This window comes from Rhinolophus sinicus, linkage group LG03 (assembly GCF_036562045.2).
Source record: "Rhinolophus sinicus isolate RSC01 linkage group LG03, ASM3656204v1, whole genome shotgun sequence".
In the NCBI taxonomy this organism is placed as follows: domain Eukaryota; kingdom Metazoa; phylum Chordata; class Mammalia; order Chiroptera; family Rhinolophidae; genus Rhinolophus; species Rhinolophus sinicus.
The window spans coordinates 4302719-4322009 of NC_133753.1; the positions used below are offsets into that span (position 1 = coordinate 4302719).

Here is a 19291-nt window from a genome sequence, read left to right on the forward strand (position 1 = left end):
TGATGAAAACAGTAACAATAGCAGCTCATGTGGAGTTTCTGGGGGCCAGGCAGTACACATCGCCCACCCTACAGCCGCTCTGCAACCTGGGGAGTATCATCCCCACTTACTGGGGTACGAGCCCAGCTTTGGGGGGCTTTTTCCACCACTCTAGCCCCACATACTGGGTACTGAAATGCCAAGTGCAGTGAGGCTGAGCCGTGACAAGCGCCAAGGGGGGCTGGGGCTGAGGCTGGCTGGCGGCAGAGATGAGGGGAGCCCCTCTCGGCAGCCGGATGCTCTCCCAGGAGCAAGGCCAGCGAGTGAGCAGTTCCTGAGCACAACTCCCTCAGACTGGGTTTCACCCCCTTTCTTACTGCCATCATTAGCATACGAATCAAGCATTATTCATTCTTTCAACAAGCAAGCACTGGGCCCCCAACTCTGGCTCCTGCCCCGTGCCATGCACTGAGGGACCCAAATGGCTAAGGCTCAGCCCCCAGCCCTCGAGGGCCTTCTGTGCTCCACCAGGCAAGACTCTAACTGTTGTGCCACAATTTCCCAAACAGGAAGGCAGAACAGATGGCTCAGCATACGTTGTGGCCCAGGGACAACTGAAAGCAGGGCGCCCCAGCAAAACGAGGCCCCCTGGAGCCAGCACTGGGGCTCCTGGGGTGGGCGCTCAGAGGCAGAGACGTGGACTTTGTCCGCTGCACAGGTGATGGCGAGGTGGAAAGCCACCTCAGCGATGACCCAACCACACGGCGATGTGAAGACCAGCCATACAGGGGCCTGACTTGCCCTTCTCCTGTCCCCCCGCCTCCCAGAGGCACTGAACACCTGACCAAGGCTGCTCCACTGGCCTGAAGAGCAGCTCAGGCCACAGTCCAGGCCACACGACCACACTGAGCCCTTACATGAGGAAGTTAGGATGACAAAAGTATCTGACTGTAACTCCATGGAGACACCATTAAGAGGCCATTAAAACACCATTAAAACATGTGAGCTCAATGTAAAACTATTTCATTGCAAATTATACTGTTGTAAAATAAACAATGGAAATGGATTCCAAAAAGCATTAGAGTAACATTAAAGCAAACCGAACCCCTTTCTCAAGTACAAGAGAATTCTAAGTAAGAAGAGCACGCTGTCTGTGGTGAGAAGCAGTCCCAGACTTGCCAATCAGTCCTGCGTTCCAGCCTTGCCGTGGTCTCCCAATGGCTCTGTGACCCTCCACGAGCATTTAACCTCTCTGAGCCTCAAGGTCCCACACGGAACAGGTCTCGTTGATGGGAGGATGAGATGAGATGAGATGAGAAGAGAAAGTTGCCAGCAAGGCTCAGACACGACACGTCCCAAGGACCTGTGGCTGGTCAGGAGATTCCCCAGGCTGCGATGCCCGAGCCTGGCCTTGAGCCTCTCCACTATCTGAGAGGACGGGAAGAGCTTGCCCTGGGGGCTGGCGGTCCTATTACCCCCTTGCACGGAGAAAACAGCTGAGGCCCGGAGAGGCCCATGAATGGCAAAGGCCGGCTCCACTGCACCTGCAGCCGCTCCCCTCCGCCCCTCCCCATCTGATGTCTCTCACCTACACTTAGTGTCTCTGTTGCTGTCACTCATTTTTCCCCGGAAGTCATGTCCGACCCCCAAATCTCACTTCGGTGCCTCTCCTAGGTGACTCACAGAACTGAGGTCTTCCCTGAGGGGACTAACTGCCCTTCAGCTGTGAGATTCTCCATCTGTCTGGACTGGAAGCCACTCGCTGAGGTCTGGCGACTCCCTCCAGCTCATGGCACCAACCTCACTGCCCGGGCCACCTGAGCGAATCAAGGAAAGCATTTGCCCACATAGCGGGGCAGGTGGGCTCACAGGCCCCAGATTCAGACTGGAGGCCCAGCCAGCCTCTCAACTCCAGGACAGTTTGGGGAGCAACTCTCTCAGCAGCCTCCAAGCTTTTGTGATCACCTATCCTATTATTAAAAAGATTTTTTGAGCACACACTTTTGAGTACATGAATACCAGTCTACTGATAGGTTATATACGTTATAAAACATGGACATACACCAACAGAAGTTTTAGAAAGAGGATGTGAAAAATAGATACAAGGGAATGGCTAATGCTTTCTCTTGGGTTCCCCTCCCGCTCCTGGGAATTTTTACCTGGCACCCAGTGATATGCGCCTGCTTTTAGGAGCACCCTGGGCAGAACCGTGTCTTCTGACCATGGACAGGCATCTAGGTCATGTAATGAGACCATCATGCACAAGTCCACGTTCCAGGACCGCACCGACTGACCGCAAACGCCAGAACCCAGCTCGCACGTGTGTAACTTGTGCTCACACTACTGGTCTCAGCCTGTTTCCCCCAAGCGCACGGCCACTCTCCTCACGTAAGGTGGAAAGAGATGACCTCCACGGAGGTTTGTGCTATAACCAGCACCTAGACCCACACAGTTCACTTTTATGCACCGAACAACAGCCAAAAAGGAGAACACGATGGAACACTCTGCAGCTGCACCAGGGGAGCGCCAGGGACTGTGTGGCCGGACTGGACACGTTAACTGGGGAAAAGCCAAATGCAAAGGAGGGTCTGTAATATGCTACTTGTTATGAAGAAAGATAGGAAAATAAGATGCTACCTATTTGAGCAAAAAGAAACACGGATGAAAAAAACAAAGACTAATGAGCCTGGTGACATGCGAGGAGGGCTGGGGACAGGGTGGGGGGACAGGGTACGGGGTGGGGGTACTGCTCTAAGATGAACTGTGTGTACCGACTTGAGTTGGAAATATGTTCGTGGTTTGGGAGGGAGGGAGGGAGGGAGAGGAGGGTAGAAGGCTACAAGATTGGGGGAAACTCCTAAAACAGAATGCAAAGAAAAACAAATGAACCAAATTGTATTTGAAATGAGTAACAAAACCACACTGAAGGGAGAAAGAGAAAAAGAATTAACCCAAGAAACATCTGAACACACTTGGACTATATGTGCTCAAACTAAAGGCAAAAAGAACTCTAATAATGAATTCTAATTAGTAGGAGTTTTTGCAGAGGTCAGCAATTCTGAAACAACTTTTTGACATTCCAGGATTGAGCAATTGTATAAATATGTTGTGAAAATGCATGCCAAGTCTCACACTATTGGAGAAAGGAGTCGTAGATACGGAAATGGAAACGGACAGAGCGACCCCACGGAACTGGACAGGAACCAGGAATCCGTGTGAGCACGTGGGTTTAATAGAAAGAACTGCACGAGGTGTGTACGGTACACATGCGCACACACATCTACCGCCCAGACTCTGTCCTCTGAGAAGCACTGACACCCCAGTAGCAATGAGTCCATGCAGCACCCAAATCTTGGTTCTAAATGCCTTTCTCCACTGAAAGGAGCCAGAGCTACTTAGAGATGGGTCGTTGAAGGTGAGGCAAGGATAGACTACGATGAGCCTGGAACATCTGGCTGTGCCAAAAATTAAGGATGTGCTCCAAGGAGGATGGAGTCGTCTCAAGCGGACACGGGAGCCAGCCTGAAGGAGCCTCTACTGGTCAAATAATAAAAAGATTAGGATTTATTAATCTAAGACCTGTGACTCCACACTGACACAAAATAAAGAAATAGATAATGGGGGGGGGACGAAAACTCCTTTTATGGGAAAAAGTGACAGAAATCACCATTTGCTAACCATCATCATGGGGATTGACACAGGCAAGAGGCATCAGTGGAGGCTAAAACTAGGGGATGAACGTGAGGACTAACAGGATACTGACAGAGTCTCAATGTGTCTCCCCACGTGATACTTTTTAAATGCAAAAGGTAAATTAGTAACTATACTGGAGAAACCTGGCAGACACCATCTTAACAGAATGATCAAATTAACCTCTCCAGCGACAGGACTGACTGACAGCACGCGCTGAGAAGGACACAACATCCCCCCCGGGCATTCCTGCCAAAAAGTCCATAATCTGAGCCTAGCCATGATGACGCACAGAAAAACCCAACATGTGAATGTCATGAAATACAGGAACTGCTCTAAACTAAAGGAGACCAAAGACACGACAGGGAAGGTAACACAACATTGGAATTTTCTTTTCATAAAGGACACCACTAGGACATTGTTGAACAAAATCTCAATACAATGTAGACAGTAGGGAATGATGTTTCAGTGTTATTTTCCTGATTTTGAAAATTGCACTGTGGTTATGTAAGATAATTTCTCGTTTTCAGGAAATACACACTGAAGTACTTAGGGGTAAAGGGCCATCAGTCTACAACTTAAGTGGTTCAGAAAAAAAAAGTTTATATGTATGTATGTTTATCAGTACATCTATCTATCTATCTATCTATCTATCTATCTATCTATCTACCTACCTACCTACCTACCTACCTACCTACCTAGAGAGGATAAAATGATATCAACATTTGGAAAATCTGGGTAAAGTCTGGGAATTCTTTGTACTATTCTCACAACTTTTCTGCAAGTCCAAAATTATGTCAAAAAAATTTTTAAAGAAGAAAAGAGAGGGTATTTTGTTTTGTTTTGTTTTGGGTAGGCTGGCAAACTTAGTGGCGTTATTTGCAAGGTCTCTTGGCAGGCTACACTTTGGGGCGATTGTGACAGGAAGCTTTGTAAAACAACTAATGAGAGGAGCTGACTTGACAAGTGAGGTAATAACCCCTGACTGATTACACCTTCTGTCCAGTTAGTGTTTCTGTAAGATACTTTCTCTTCCTTTCCTTTCCTTTTCATTTCTTTTCTTATTTTTGAATTGCTCCCTTTGGCAGACTTCCTAACGTAGGTGAGATGAGAATAAAACACCTGAATTCTTCCTTGCTCCCATTGTAACACTGTCGTAACTCACCACTTGCTGATGCTGGAATTGAGATGCGCGAGTGTAACGCCTCGACTGCACACACGGACTCAAAGAAGAAACGCGCGCCTCCTCGAGGGAGAATCACAAAGCACGTTCTGAACGGAAACGCTCTGCCATCTCTCCCGGCCAAATAGCTCGCCGACTGTTGGATTCCACTCACATCATCCTCAAACTTCATGGATTTTTTCCCCCGTATATAAAGAGGCAGACTTCCATAAATAATCCTTTAACTGCTTTCATCAAATGTATATTACTTTTAATTTGCATTAAGCAAAACCAAACGAAAAAGTAATTTCTTTCAGGTTAACTGGGGAATGGAAGTACCTTGCCAGGCAGTTATAGAATTCTAAAAAAAAAAATCCTTTAGAAAATATAATTAAATCTGAATGTTCTAAAACCACTTGTCTTATCAAAAGTTGTTGTATTAATTGAAGCTCTAAGGATACAGACACCCAAATCAAGTCATGGCGATATGTTAAAGTCATACATGAATTAGCCCCACTTATGAAATAAGAACGCACCTCAGAATGAATGTCAGGGGCCAAAGAGAGTGACAGGCTCACTAGCCGAGCAGACATGCTGCGGACTTAACCTGGACGCATGGTTAACGTGCCTCTCCATCGATTCACTCCCCCACTCGGGAACACCCTGCCGCAGGCTGGCCACGGAGACTCATTCAGACCAGAGGGCAGGCTAGTCCCTGCAGCTGAGGCCAGGGAGCACCTCTGCAATGCCCACCTCAGGGCCCTTCCTCGCCAGTCAGACAGGGCAGGCCGCCCCGCTGGGGGAGCAGGAAGGAGCCCGTGGTGCAGGTCCGCCCAGCCCGGGCCATGGGACTTGCCTGTGTCCCCCCAGCAGCGTGCAGGCCCCCCTCACTGGGGAGCCCACAACCAGCCACCAGGCCCCTCCACGCCTCCGTGTCTCCACCTGACAGTGGGGACACAGCCCTTCCCGGCCTAAGCTGCGAAGCTGGCAACGCATGGACGTCGTTCTGTGCACCCCTGGGACCCACCACTCTTAATTAAGTCAGCACCACTCGGGAGCACCTACCTCGTGCCACATACTGTTTTACATGCTAGTGATAAGCCAGTCACTCTCCTTCCTTTCCTGCAGCTAATTACTCAAAAAGAAGGAATTATTATTAATACATAAAGCATTCAGTACAGGGCCCCATCAGTGTCACTCCTCACCTTGGCCAATGTCACAGTTCTCCCATTTCCCCAGGAGGGTCGGAGGGCAGTGCCCAGGGGCCTGGAGAGGCCTCGGCTCGGAAGGCCTGAGGGGACCTCGTCTCCAGCCCGCCACCTGCCGCCTGCCACCTGCCACCAGCCACCTGCCACCTGCCGCCGGCCACGTGCCACCTGCCGCCTGCCACCAGCCACCTGCTGCCGGCCACGTACCACCTGCCGCCTGCCACCAGCCACCTGCCACCTGCCGCCGGCCACGTGACACCTGCTGCCTGCCACCTGCCGCCGGCCACGTGACACCTGCTGCCGGCCACCTGCCGCTGGCCACGTGCCACCTGCCACCAGCCACCTGCCACCTGCCGCCAGCCACTGGCCACCTGCCACTGGCCACCGGCCAGAAGGGCCAGGCCGACCTCGGGAGATGCCCTCCTAGGAACACCCCAACCCCCAGGGCCTCGTGCGCTTCAGCCTCGGGTGCCGATCCCACCTTGCCTTCCTGGACCCTAACATCATGCAGATTCAAATGCAACAAGCATTCACTGAGCAGTACGCACCCGTGTCAGGCAATGTATTAACATGCTACGGCCCCCCAAATTCCTGCACTCAAGCCTCAACCCCCTGTGTGGCTATATTTGGAGATGGGGCCTCTAAGGAAGGAAGGTGAGATTCGGGGAATGGGTACCGCAGTGAGACTTAGCTCGTCTGCAGTTTGATTCAGCACGTAGCTCGCTATCTAGACACCTGTAATTAGACCCAGTTTGTTTGCAGTAGATCCATCCTGACAGTCATCTGTTTTCTCCTGGTTTCTCCCCTCACTGATTAACTGAAGAACTCTGTTCCCTTCCTCAAGGCTACCATACCTCGTTCACTAACATCCTAACCTGGGAAAGAGCAGTCTCAGTCCTTGGGCTCATTTTGTTAGGGCACCTTGAGCAGACAAAGACACGGCATTTCGCATGTTACTGGGCTGAACCTTGATTTTCTGAAGCGCTCAGAAGCGGTTACGTAGGCGTGCCTAGGCCTCGCCCAAGCCACTGGGTCCTGCATGGTGTATAAAAGGCATCTTGACAGACACACAGTGGCTTCTCCTCCAAGCGGGACTTGAGCCCCTGGGGTGGTGGCTCCTTCTCTTTCCTTTCACTCCAGGTCCAGCTCGCCTGCTGCCGGGGAGGTCTCCTGTCAACCCCAAGCAATGGGAGTACGCAGTCCCCCTCTCCACACGGCAAGCTGGCCTCTGCCATGCTACCTCGTCCCCCCATCCCTCCCTCATCCCCAAGGAGAAGAGGAGCTGGTGATAAGCTGAGGGTCAGAGTTCTAGAAAGTGGGTGGCCCGCCTTTGACAGAGCAGAGGGTGGAGAGCAGAGGGTCGGGATAGGTCCTATTCCGCAGGCCCAGCTGGAAGCCTGAGGAAGAAAACAAAGTGCCAAAGAGAAAAACAAAATGTCCCCAAGTTTTACAAGTGAGTACCTGCGGCGTGGTAAAAAGTTTCCCAGTGACAGTATCATACACTGACTCAGTAAGTGTGGGATCTGAAGTGACTTGGGTGGAAGTGAAGCTGACACGCTCTGGAAACTGCATGAGATGACTCAGAGTGGCCCAGGGGGGCACGGTGACTCTGCTGTCAGAGACGCAAGAGAAAGCTCAAGGATATTGCTTCCAGAGAGGTAAGAAGAAAAATAAACCAATATCACGAAATTAATACATATGAGATTTTAAATATGAATGTGCAACTCAATTAAAGTTATATTCAAAGTAGAATAAACACTAAGGTATGGTACTTTTGAGAGCGGGACCAGATGAAAGCTAGATAGATAGAGCCATTTGATTAAGAAGTAAGATGGTCCTCTCAGGGGCAGCTCAGAGGGAGAAGCCCCAGGGCAGGCTGCTCGGCGAGCGGGCTCACCGCCCTGCGGGACAGGCACAGAGCTGGGCACTGTGCTCAGGCACTGCCCCTCCATGGAGGAGGAAACAGGCCCAGAGAGGCTGAGATGGCAGCCCACGCACACACTGCTAGTGAGTGGCACAGCCGGGCCCTGTGCCGGGCCACCCTGGGCCCCACACTGACCCTCCTGGCCACACCTGGGAATGCCTGGGCTCAGTCATCCACGGCTCCATGCCCCAGGAGGCCTCCTGCCTCCCCAGCACCCTCACCATCGGGAGTCGGCAGGGGAGCATCTGCCTCCAGCCCGCACCTGGGGACCTGAGATGGCCACAGCACAGCACTCATTGCTAGAGGCTGCACCCCCACACGTCCGCAGCTACACACCTTGGTCAGACAGCACAACAGGTGTTTCCTGGAAGGGGACAAGTGGCCATGGTGAGTGCGCCCCAGGAAACCAGGCTTCCCCGGAAAGGGCACGGAGAAGCCTCCAGCTCCAGGTGAAGGAGCAGCAGCGCGAGGGAACAGCAAAGGCTCAGCACGCGCCAGTTCCTGGGCAAAGAAACCCCTCCAGCCCTCCGCCCCTCCTCCCTGCCTGGAGAAACAGGGGGGGGGGGTGGAAGGAGCCCTGGACTGCCCCCTCCTCTGGCCTGGGTGCCCAGACTGTATAATGGGGTGGGCAGGTTATAAACCCATCAGTGTTGGCCTAATGGCCAGCCCCGCCCAGCCCAGCATCTTGCCAGAAGTCATTTTTCTCACAGTGGCAGCAGCCCAGACCCCCCTGAACTTGTCCTTTGAAACAGGCTATTTTTCCCTGAGTGCTGAAGGATGTCAGTGACAGGGCCAGTTTGATAAGAACAGTGATGCCTGGGACCCCACCCACGTGCCACCTCCAGCTCCCGCCTCAGCAGCCTCCATGAACATACTGACAGCTGCCAAGGCCGTCCCCTGCGCGGCCCTGGGTGGGAGGGCGGCCCCACGGAGCTGGCTCCTTCCTCTAGGGCACGTGTGTCATTCCACAGACATTCACAAAGTGCCTACTGCATGTCGCTCACTGACCATGCTGTGGATACAGTGAGCGACACCATGACTCTCTGCATGACCGTTAACAAACAGGACAGTCTGAGAGGTGACAGGTAAGAGCTGTGAGGGAGACTGGGGGCAGTGGGAACATGCTGGGGGAGGACACCTAACCGGAGCTGGGGTGTCGGGCGGGGTGGGGCGGCTTCCTGGGGATTCTTCCGCTGAAGTAGCAGAGGGGAGACTCAGAGGCCCACTGAGGAATGTGGGCCCTATTCTGGACTCAGGGCAGCCTCTGGAGGGTTTTAAGGGAGACACTGAGTGATCAACTGGTGAGCAATCATTTTGAGACCCTTCGCCTGCAATTTCAGTAGCTGCCACTAGAGGTAATAGGCACAGAGCCCAGCCAGCAGGGTCCGTCGGGACCGGGGAGCCAACAACAAGGACAAAACGGCAGCCTCATCAGGCAGCATCTCGGGGACAGGGGCCCGTCTTCCGTCTGCACGCTCCACGGCCCGGCACCACGCGTCCCGGAGCAGGTTCGATACATGAGGACTGAGGACTCTTCACCTTGGATGGGAAAGATGCTGTGAGTTGGACGACGGGTCAGTGTGGGATGGGCACTCATTCCAGAGGGCTGGGCTCAGATGACACTGTAGGATGGTCTTTGGGGGACAGGGGCGCTGCAGAGGCAAAGGCACTGGAGACCTTGCTGTAATCCACCTCCTGATCCCGTGCAAAGTACACAGAGAACACTTGGCAAATGCTGCCTGGGCACAGGCTGGCGCCCGAGGACCTCACTGACCGTGACGGCTCTACACACCCGCCTGAAGCACAAAGTCACGGCCACTGCCTGAATTCATGCTTTCTTCAGAGAACTTGGGGCACAGATTTATCACAGAGATGCTCACTGTTCCCTGGAAGGGCAATCCCATTTGGGAAAAATAGTCAATAACTCTTCAGAGTCGGAAGCCCAGTCTCAGGTTGATTTCCCAAAGCACGAAAGAAGAAAAACAAAGAAAAGTGTAATTGAAGAAAACAATAGCCCTACAGACATAACCCAACATAGAGCCCATTATGTTCTCCACGCTGCCTTTTCAATAGCGTGGCGATGGATCGCCCCGGAAAGCTTGGTTGGTACTTTTAACCACAAGAGTTAGTGGGCTAGAAAAAATTAATTCCAAGCATTGGCTGGTAGAGAGAGAAATAAAGGACATAGCTATTAATTTTTTAAACTTCCCCGTGACGCTGCGGAATGCATATGCATGGCGCTGCTGTGGGAACAGCTGCCTCTTCGTGCTCATCAAATCCAGTCCGGGGTGGAAATGTCAGCCCTCAGAAGGCAGGCTCGTCTAACCCCGACCCCACCCCAACGTCCCCTGGCTCCTCTTGAGGGCTCCTTCCCCCACATGACTTCTCTGGCTACATCCCCAGGCCTGACATGAAGCTGAAATCATTTTAATTCTGTCCCTCGCTCATAACAGACGAGAGCTTTGGTGCGGAGTCCACACGGGGCAGCCTGGGATACTGTTAGATTAACAAAGACCTCCGAGACGAAGCCTGTCACTTTCGAGAACTCCTTCAACACAAAAACTTGACAAGGGCTCCATAACAGCCTTCATCGACACGGACCTTCCCCGGTGTCACCAGCATATGACAGCACTGTCTAATGGGTTTCACGCAGAGGCCAGCCAGGCTGCCAGGGTCGTTCACTATGAAACACACACGTCGGCTTTGGCCTGGGTCTTTCCCTGTCAAACATTTAATAATCAATGGGAGGGGACAGAAAGAGCAGAGGTTTTAGAACCTGACAGATGCGGGTCTAAATCCTGGTCTCCCTAATTTTCACCTCTGCGCTCGATGGCGACGCTTGTATATTCACCCAACAGCTACTCCCAGTATCTGCTACGTGCCTCGCGCTGCTCTGGGCACTGGTCAGCACAGTGACCGCCCTGCCTGTCACAGTGCAGGCCCGTCGGAGCAGCTGGACGTGCACATTGAGGGAAGTGGCTAGAGCACAGCAGGCACATCTGACCCCGGGCACCACATCTGACCCCGAGCCCCACAGGCCGCAGGCTGGGAGGGGCAGGCTCAGGCATGTGTACTGAGAAAGCTGGCAGTGAGGACCGCTGCCAAGCCTGCTGCACTCAGGGTGGGAGTAGGGACCAGGGAGTGTCGGGAAGACAAACAGCCATGCCCAACAAGCACTCAGAGGGCAACCAGGCTGTGTGACTGACAGGACATCGGGGCCAACAGGGGAGCCCAAGCCAGCATGCAGCAGGAGGAGCACATGTGCAGGGAAAGGCATCACCGTGTTGGGCCTCAGTTTACCTAGCGGTGCAATGGAACGCGTCAACTCTCGCTCTGCATGACTGCAAGGCACCTGGCAGAGACTGGTCCACAGCTGGTGTTCACTAGGTGGTGATGGCAGAAGTGGCTGCTGGAAGGGCCCAGCCCCTGAATCTCACCAACTAGGAAACCGAGACCCCAGCCGGGAAGGGTTGGTCTCAGAACCTGGGCTCCGGCCCTCTAGGCCCAGGATGCTAAGCAGGTGGCAGGGTCCTCGCCCTCAGGACCCCATGGGAGGTTGGGGCCCTTGGCTAAGCATAGGCAGGTCACCCCCAGGTCTTCGGACAAAGGAGCCCAGGGGGGGTCTCCAACAGCAAAGGATGTGTCCTGCTGCCATGCAAGATGCACGAGGCCGAAGAATTAATTAGGAGAGTAGGCATGAGTGTTTGTTTACACAGGATACACACTGTCAGGCTGTGAACAAACTTGTCACAGCAATGAAGCTACTGTCCTGCCCTCGTTAGACTTTTGCTGGCACCTAGAATGTGGTGTGAAAACTCCACGGGCTCCGAAAAACTCGGCTCCTTGTAAGTGGTGTGGCCTTGGGAGAGCAGGGCTCAGGGACACCCACCCTGCCAGCCCGGGAGGCCCGTCCAACAAGCCCAGGGAGCCCAGGCCGACCGGGCGGCTCCACGGAGGAGCGAACGGACAACCCCCAAAGCCGCCCTCCCCTGAAACGACAGGAAATGAACTCGTTTACACCCCTTCTGGCTGGTACAGGGAGAGCCCCGGGAGACGTGACACGGCCTGGCCAGTGGCAGCCTTGGCTATACCCGTGGGTCACCAGTCTCCCCAGTACCGCGTCTGGCCTGGACACATGCTCGCCCTGCGCTTCCTGTGCCCCCACCGCACGTAGACAGCGCGGTGCCAGCGACATTGTGAGGACACGCTGCACCATCCAAGCGAGAAGACCTGCCGGCAGCAGGGCCGTGGTTTGGATGCACAGGCTGCTCCCGAGCGTCTGCAGAGGCGCCGGGCCGACTCCCAGCACACGGATGGGGCCTCATTCCGAAGCAGAGGCTCTGGTTCTAAACACAGATAAGAAGCTGAACGCCCCTCAGGAGCGAGGCAGACAAGAGAATGTTTTCTAGTAAGCCGAGGACAGAGTGTTCAGACGGAACTGGAGTAAATTAAAAAGTAGCCAAAAGTCCACTTTTGGAGGAAAGCTTAGGGCTTCATTTTAAAACTCTTGGTCAGACATAGCTGTTTTCTAGATGTTTTTGAGAGAAGCTAGTGGATCAGACTGATCACTACAATAATGGAGCGTTTGGAACTGTTTGGTTCAGTGACTATTTCCCAAACGCTGCCAGGAGCCAGGCTTCAGCCGGATGTGACGGTGACAGGCTGCCTGCTGTGAGCCCACAGGCCCATTAGACAAGGCACACCTGAGCAGTGGGGCGCCACCTGGCCCAGGGAGGACCCCCACCCAGCCCACAGGTCCAGGGGCACCTCCCAACCCGACACCCACCACCCCCAAAAGCAAGTCAGGCCGGGGTGGCATTCTCCTCGGAAGCTTCATGCACACGCTGCTCCAGCAGGAGACCAGGGTGGGGGAAACAGGGATCAGAAGTAATTAAATGACGGAGGAGACAGCAAGAACTTGAAGAGGGACACACACTGGCACCGTTTCTTATTACTATTATTGTGATAACACGGAGGAAGAACAGGGTTCCCACACAAGGAGAAAGCAAGCTTCAGGGCATTTTTAAATTGGGCAAATCATAGAGAGGTGAGAGATTAAATGAAAATCCACCCCATTACAAATACAGCCTGCAGTTACCGAAATCTTATTTTTTTTCATAAGTGACTCATACCAATAGTCACTCCAAGGTCTTTATAATAGTTTGCAATAAACTCTGCGGGATACGCACCACTTCTCTCTGGAAAATTGACATCATAAGCCAAAAAATAGCACTCTGACGTTTCTGTCTTCTGCAGGGCGGCCAGCTGGGAAAGGGAATAACACAGCATCCCAGGAGGTGGCACGGAGCTCGGCCTCACTGGTGGGCAAGCAAATTAAAACAACAAGATGCTATTCCACACCCACCAGAGGGCAAAAATCAAAGTTCCTAACAGCAAGTGCTGGAGAGAGAGGCTGTGAAGAAATGGAAGTCTCCAGAACTGTGGTGGCGTCAGTGAGCAAACACCCGGGACAGCGACCTGGCAACGGCACGTCGGGTGGGTCAAGCGGCCATGCCATGGCCCATCAGTCCACCAGGAGTGTGCAAGGACCCGTCACAGGTGTGTGCAGGAGGCCAATCTAAGGGCACTGGTCTTAAAACAGCTCTGCAAACTGTGACACGCATCCGGTGAAGGTGGGTCTAACGTTCCTCCCCTGAGTGGGAGCCAGCCTTCGTGACTGGTTTCTAGAAAACAGAACACAGCACCCAGGATGCTGCCAAACTTGTGCAGGTAGATCACAGAGCCGGCCAGTCTTGGCCGGGCTCTGGCATGGAACCAGCCTCCATGCTGTGCTGAGGCCCAGGCCACGTGGGGAGGCCACGTGGAGTGCTGGACGCGACAGCACAGCTAGCAGTCTGGCTAACAGCCAGAGTCCCCCTCAGCCACATGAGTGCACAAGCCCTCCAGCCACCCCACGTGACGCCGGCTGGAGCAGAGAGGAGCTCTCCTCACCAAGCAGACTCATAAGCAAAACAAACGTTACGGGGCTAGGCTCCCAAGTTTGGAGGTGCTCTGTTCTATAGCAATAGATAACTGGAACACACACATGCTCCCTGCACTGTTGTTTGCAAGAGCTAAAAGGTAAAGGCTTCTTAACCTTCCACGAGTAGGGGAATGAGTAAGTAAACCCTAGTTTATTCATCCAGTGGAATACTACACAGCAGTTAAAAATGAATAATCCAGGCAGATAGATGCATGCGTGCTTGTGTATGGAAAAATTATAATGTTTAACATTTTACAAATTATAGCAGGATACAAAATGTGATCATATTTCTATAAATATTTAAAATTCCAAGGCAATATCACATACTGTTTATGGATAAACACATGTAGTAAACATTCAAAAGCATACCCGTCCACCTCCAGGGAGGGGCCAATGCTGGGGAGAGAGGGAGGTGGGGCTTTAGCTACAGCTGCAATGTTTTACTCCTTACAAAACAAAAAAAGGAACCCAACACAAATACGGCAAAATGTCAATAGCTGTTAAATCTGGGTACGTGAGAGTCTTTTATAACGGGTGATTTTCTGCAGGATCAGAGTAGGTCACCAATCACTCATTTCTGTGCCCACTTGGCTTGGTTTATGCGGTGATAACTGTCATGGTGTCCCTACTTGTTTCCTCCACTCTCTGGGAGCTCCCTGAAGGCACTGACTGCTCCCAATCCCCCCTGGCACACGGTGGGCACTCAATGCACCGACCAGAGGAACCCACGGGCCCAGAAAAATTCCATTCCCTCCCCGGTGCATGGGAGCCAAGCACAGAGCAAAGGACATGTTCTAACCCAGAGACTTCCCAGGACTAGCAACACAGGGTGAAAGCAACTCCACTAAAAAGAAAGATGAGCCCCTACCTAGTCCCGGGGCGCACTGTTCTCTTCTTGGCCTTAACACCCTTCCAATCTCGGCTTTGGCCAAAGGGCCTGTCACAAACACAGGCAGTTGCACATTCGACATGTGCAGAAAAAAGAAGTAAATGTCTCACGATAACAGCCCGAATGCTGGAGGCACTCTGAGGACCGAGAGCAAACAGAAAAACGCCCCCGTGGAAGAGCCAGGAAAGGCCGCAGAGGCCGGGAGGGGGCTGCTCCGAGGGAAAGGCTGCCAGGAGGAAGCGGAAGGCTGACACCTCCGGGGTGGGCCAGAAAGGGGCACAGCCAGGCTCCCTCCTGGCATGGCTTCATCGGGAACCAAGCACAGACCCCCCTCACGTCCTGGTCCCCGCAACAGACGCCTCACCTGTTTGCGCGACTCCACATGGCTTTCCCGCTATTTGCCGCCTAGTGCATTCCTAACTGAGCCCGTGGAGACCACCGCAGGAGGGGACACACGGCTGGCCATCTTTATTTGCCTTTTGCTACTTTTTCCTATTTTCCAAATACTACTGCCATAACTAGAAATTTTTATTTTCTTAAAAAATGTTGTTCTTAGTCTTGGCTAGTAATTCTAGCCCTAAGAATCAAGCCTATGAAAATAACTACACAGACGCTAAGATTCATATACATACCAATGATCACTGCAGCCTTGCCTAGACAGCAATCAAAACCCTGCTGGAACCAGCCTCCGTGGTCAGCCATAGGAACACGATTTAGTAAACTGTGGTAAGACCTATGGAAGGTGAGGGTTTTGAAGGCTGTGAAAACAGGGGTAGAGATTCAGTTTTAAAAACAGAATCCAAAATGATAGATGACTAATGCCTGCAGAACTTTAATACTATGTTCACATGGGAAAGGTGAAACATGGACCCCGGTTCTCTGCACGGGCCGGGATGCCCATGCCAGCAAATGGAGGCGGGAGGGAGGGCAGCAGCCAGGGCCTCCCTGCCCAGGTGCTGGCCGCTTCCAGGTGCATCCTCACACAACCCCGGGGCTGGGGGCAACCTGACACAAAGCGCCCAGAAGAAATTTCTGAGCATGGGCTCATGGATGCAAAACTCTTCAGAAAAGCAAACTCCCATTAACTTCAAATAGACATATTCTCTGAGGATTTAACACAGGAAGAGTTTCTGAACATTTACATCCTTGGTCTGCGATACAAAGGCAGTCCGTCCGGGACGTGACCAGCCTGTGTCTGCAACGCCGCGCCATTTGTGGGAGATTAGAGAAGAGGTTCCACCTCCTCACCTGAGATCTTCCTCCAGCTACAAACACGACTCTGGGTGTCTGTGTCTGAAACTACTTGCTCAAAACTATAACTATTATATTAATGTGGATGACTGTAAAACTATACTTGGCTTTGTAAATGAAAACACCAGGCTGCCAAACCTTCCAGAGAAATTAAACTGTTAATGTGTTAAAGACCATTACATCCCCGAAGACATTACCATGGAATTCCTCCCCCTCATTTCAACAATGCAAGATGCTGGATTATATTGGAAACCTCTGTGAACTGCCTAATTATCGTTAATAAGGTCATCATCTTCCCATGAAATAGCCTTTTCTGTTTTCCAACAGAGCTTTCGACATTCTAAAAACTTCATTTGAAGACTCCCTGAGAAGGCCATCACATTACAGGGCAGACAGCAGCCAAGCGCAGGGAGAGGCAGTGGAAGGGGAAGGAGGCTCTGTGAAGGGAACAGAACTTTCAAGGTCAGGGTCCCAAGTCAGAAAACAGAGGAGAGGCGTGGGGACCACCCCCTGCCCCGGCGCCACCCCTGTGGGCCTGACGCTGGTGGGGAGGGCACTTCCACTCACTCCGCATGGCCCGTGGGTGACCCCCCAATGCTGTCCTCAGCACAGACCCCGCCCTTTTCCTTGTGGCTAAGACTACCGCACCGTTGCTCAAGTTTTTCGTTTGTAATAGATGCACAGAAGTCAGAAAGTCAGCACAGGGGTGCCATTGTGTGTACAATGTGCAAACTTACAGGCAGTGAGAAAGCAGGACATAAGGACTTCGGTAACGTCCTCCGTGCCAACCTAAAAGGACATGCATGGCGTATAAGTGTCCAGGCCAGTGCAGGGGAACAGGTCACTATGACAAGCCTTTCTGTGACAGAGGCAACAGAAATAGAGTGGCCAAGAAGAACTTGGGGTCATGCAGCCAGGGAGAAGCTGGACGGAAAATGAGATGGCAGCTGTGTGTGCCACACAGACAAATCACACAGTATGAGGTAAAGGCCGCGTGTGTAGGCTGCGCTCCTGGCTGGCTCTCCACGCCTCACTTGGCAGAGTCAGCCAAGAAAAGGCTCGGTCTCTAGCACCCCTATCCGCAAGAGGAGGTAACGCTCAAGCAGCACCCCCTCCCTGCAGGAGCAAGATGGCTAGGAGCAGGGAGGGGACAGCTGGAGCAACAGCCTGGGGGCTCATTTCCTTGCAGGGGCGGTCACCCAGGTCGTGGGAAAGAGCCTGGCCCCAGACCAGGCTCCATGCCCACTTCAGGGGCCTGAGGTCCTGTCTCCCCAGCTCTCTGGGTGACTGGGACACTGCAACATATGCAAAGGACCCAGCATGTGCTAAATGTCCTGCTACGGGGGTCCTCAAGGTATGGCTGCTTCCTCCCTTTGCGGGCGTTGGCACAGGAGATGCCCATAGGTACCAGGTGGGTGAGGGTGTGAGTGGAGGAATCGGCCATGGAACCACAGAGGAGTGGCCCCGGTGTGAGGTAGCCAGCTCCCTAGGCCCACAGAGGGGCTGGGATTCCAGGCTTGGCTCACCAAGGCTCACCCCTTGCCTGGGGTAGTTCGACTCTTTCCTCTGAGTTTAATAATGCCGCCAAGTCACCAGCTTTCAGAAGTAATGTGATTTCTGAATCGTTAACCCAGATCTTACCCCTGGGCCAGCACGGGTCTTCCAGACCAGGGTCTGTGAGGGTGATTCTCCCTGGGGAGGGTATCGTGGCATTTTCCTCTTCAGCTCAAGTCAAGCAGCGCGTGACTGTCAGGGTATGAGGTCCCACATGTAATCCCAAGTGCTGCTAGAATTGGGGACCCCACAGTGACCGGCACCGTGCTGCTCCTGGGGACGGATGGCCCAGCAGACCCTTCTCAGTAGATTCAAAGAGAGGCGAGCCAGGTGCACGTGGGGCTGCAGTTTATGCCAGCCAGGGAGAGGAAGAAAGGACTCTCTAGGAAGGTACAGAGAGAAAGGGGCCCTGGAGCTCAGTCCTGGAAGAGAAGGACAAGAAGGGTGTGTCATGTTGAGGGAACAGCAATCAGACCAACTGGAAAAGAAAGGCACACAGCGGGGTGGCTGGTGACAGGACCAGAAACGGGCAGGGCGACACAGACCAGGTGACACAGGGGTTAGTTTGCATCCTGTACTGTTTGGGCTGCATCCTAGATTAGCCCAAGGCTGGCACAGAAACGACAAAGGTTTTACACAAAGGAGTGACCATCAGAATTTACAATAATCAATAACAGAAATAACAGCGCTGTCATCATTTGGGTGCCTACAGTTTACGGGAACTGTACCCGCACGTCCCTAGTAATGACTCGGACTCTTGCCACAACCATGACAATACACACCCCACAGAAGAAGAAACCAAATGGCAGTGAGAGCACAAGGAGAGGACTAGACGAATTCCAGAAGGATTAGGTAAGTAGATTAAGTCACAACTTAGTGATGGACAGAGTGGCGAAGGTGGAGCCATGTGGGCTCCTTGAGGCCTGGACCCATATCTGTCTTATTCACACTCTGTCCGCTGACCCTGGACCTACCACCTAGCAGATGCTCAGTCAATCTGGGTGGCAGCACTTACAGAGATGGAGAAGGGAAGAAGGACAGCAGCAGAGCAGGGCAGAGGAGGTGACACAGCCCGTTGTGCTAGGGCAGAGGCATTACCAAGAACCGTGTGGTCTCTGAGGTATCACGCTGCTAGCAAGCTAACAAGTTAATCTGCCCCAGTTTTATACAGGCTGGCAGAAGACACGAGACTCCTGGGTCAGAGACAAAAATAGTGGATTCCTTCCAGCCACAGTAGTAGCCAGAGTAAGTAACCGGTTCCCCAAGCCCCAGTTCCCACGGGCGAGGTGATGAGGGCCAGGTTCTACCTGTACACAGGAGGAACCTGACATTAGGAAGCCCCGATCTAACGTAAGAAGCTGGGGTTCAAGCTCAGCACAAAGCGACATGACCTTCACAAGCCCATTAACCACTAAATGGTTTACCAACGACCATTTGCGTGATGAGCAAACGGCTGATACAAGTTGGGTGATAGACAATGTATCAAAAGATCTGCTTAAACATTGTGGTCCAAAATTAAGAGTGTCCCATAATCGAGGAACTTCTTCCAGACTCGACTATAAAGGAAACATGTCCTTCTCTAAGGACAACTTCAGGACAAGCCTGGCCTGTATCCCGCCTCCTGCCACACCAGGCTCCTGCTGGGCTTCGC

The 19291-nt window shown here is 52.8% G+C and overlaps 1 protein-coding gene and 1 long non-coding RNA gene across 2 annotated transcripts in view; one reads left to right on the forward strand and one right to left on the reverse strand.

Annotated features, from left to right (window-relative positions):
• The window catches only part of WDR25 (WD repeat domain 25), a 124505-nt gene that overhangs the window by 78350 nt on the left and 26864 nt on the right, over nucleotides 1-19291 (reverse strand).
• Nucleotides 8853-14006, forward strand: LOC141570499 (uncharacterized). Its single transcript, XR_012494526.1, has 2 exons — nucleotides 8853-9048; nucleotides 13220-14006. It is a non-coding gene; the product is annotated as an uncharacterized LOC141570499 (long non-coding RNA).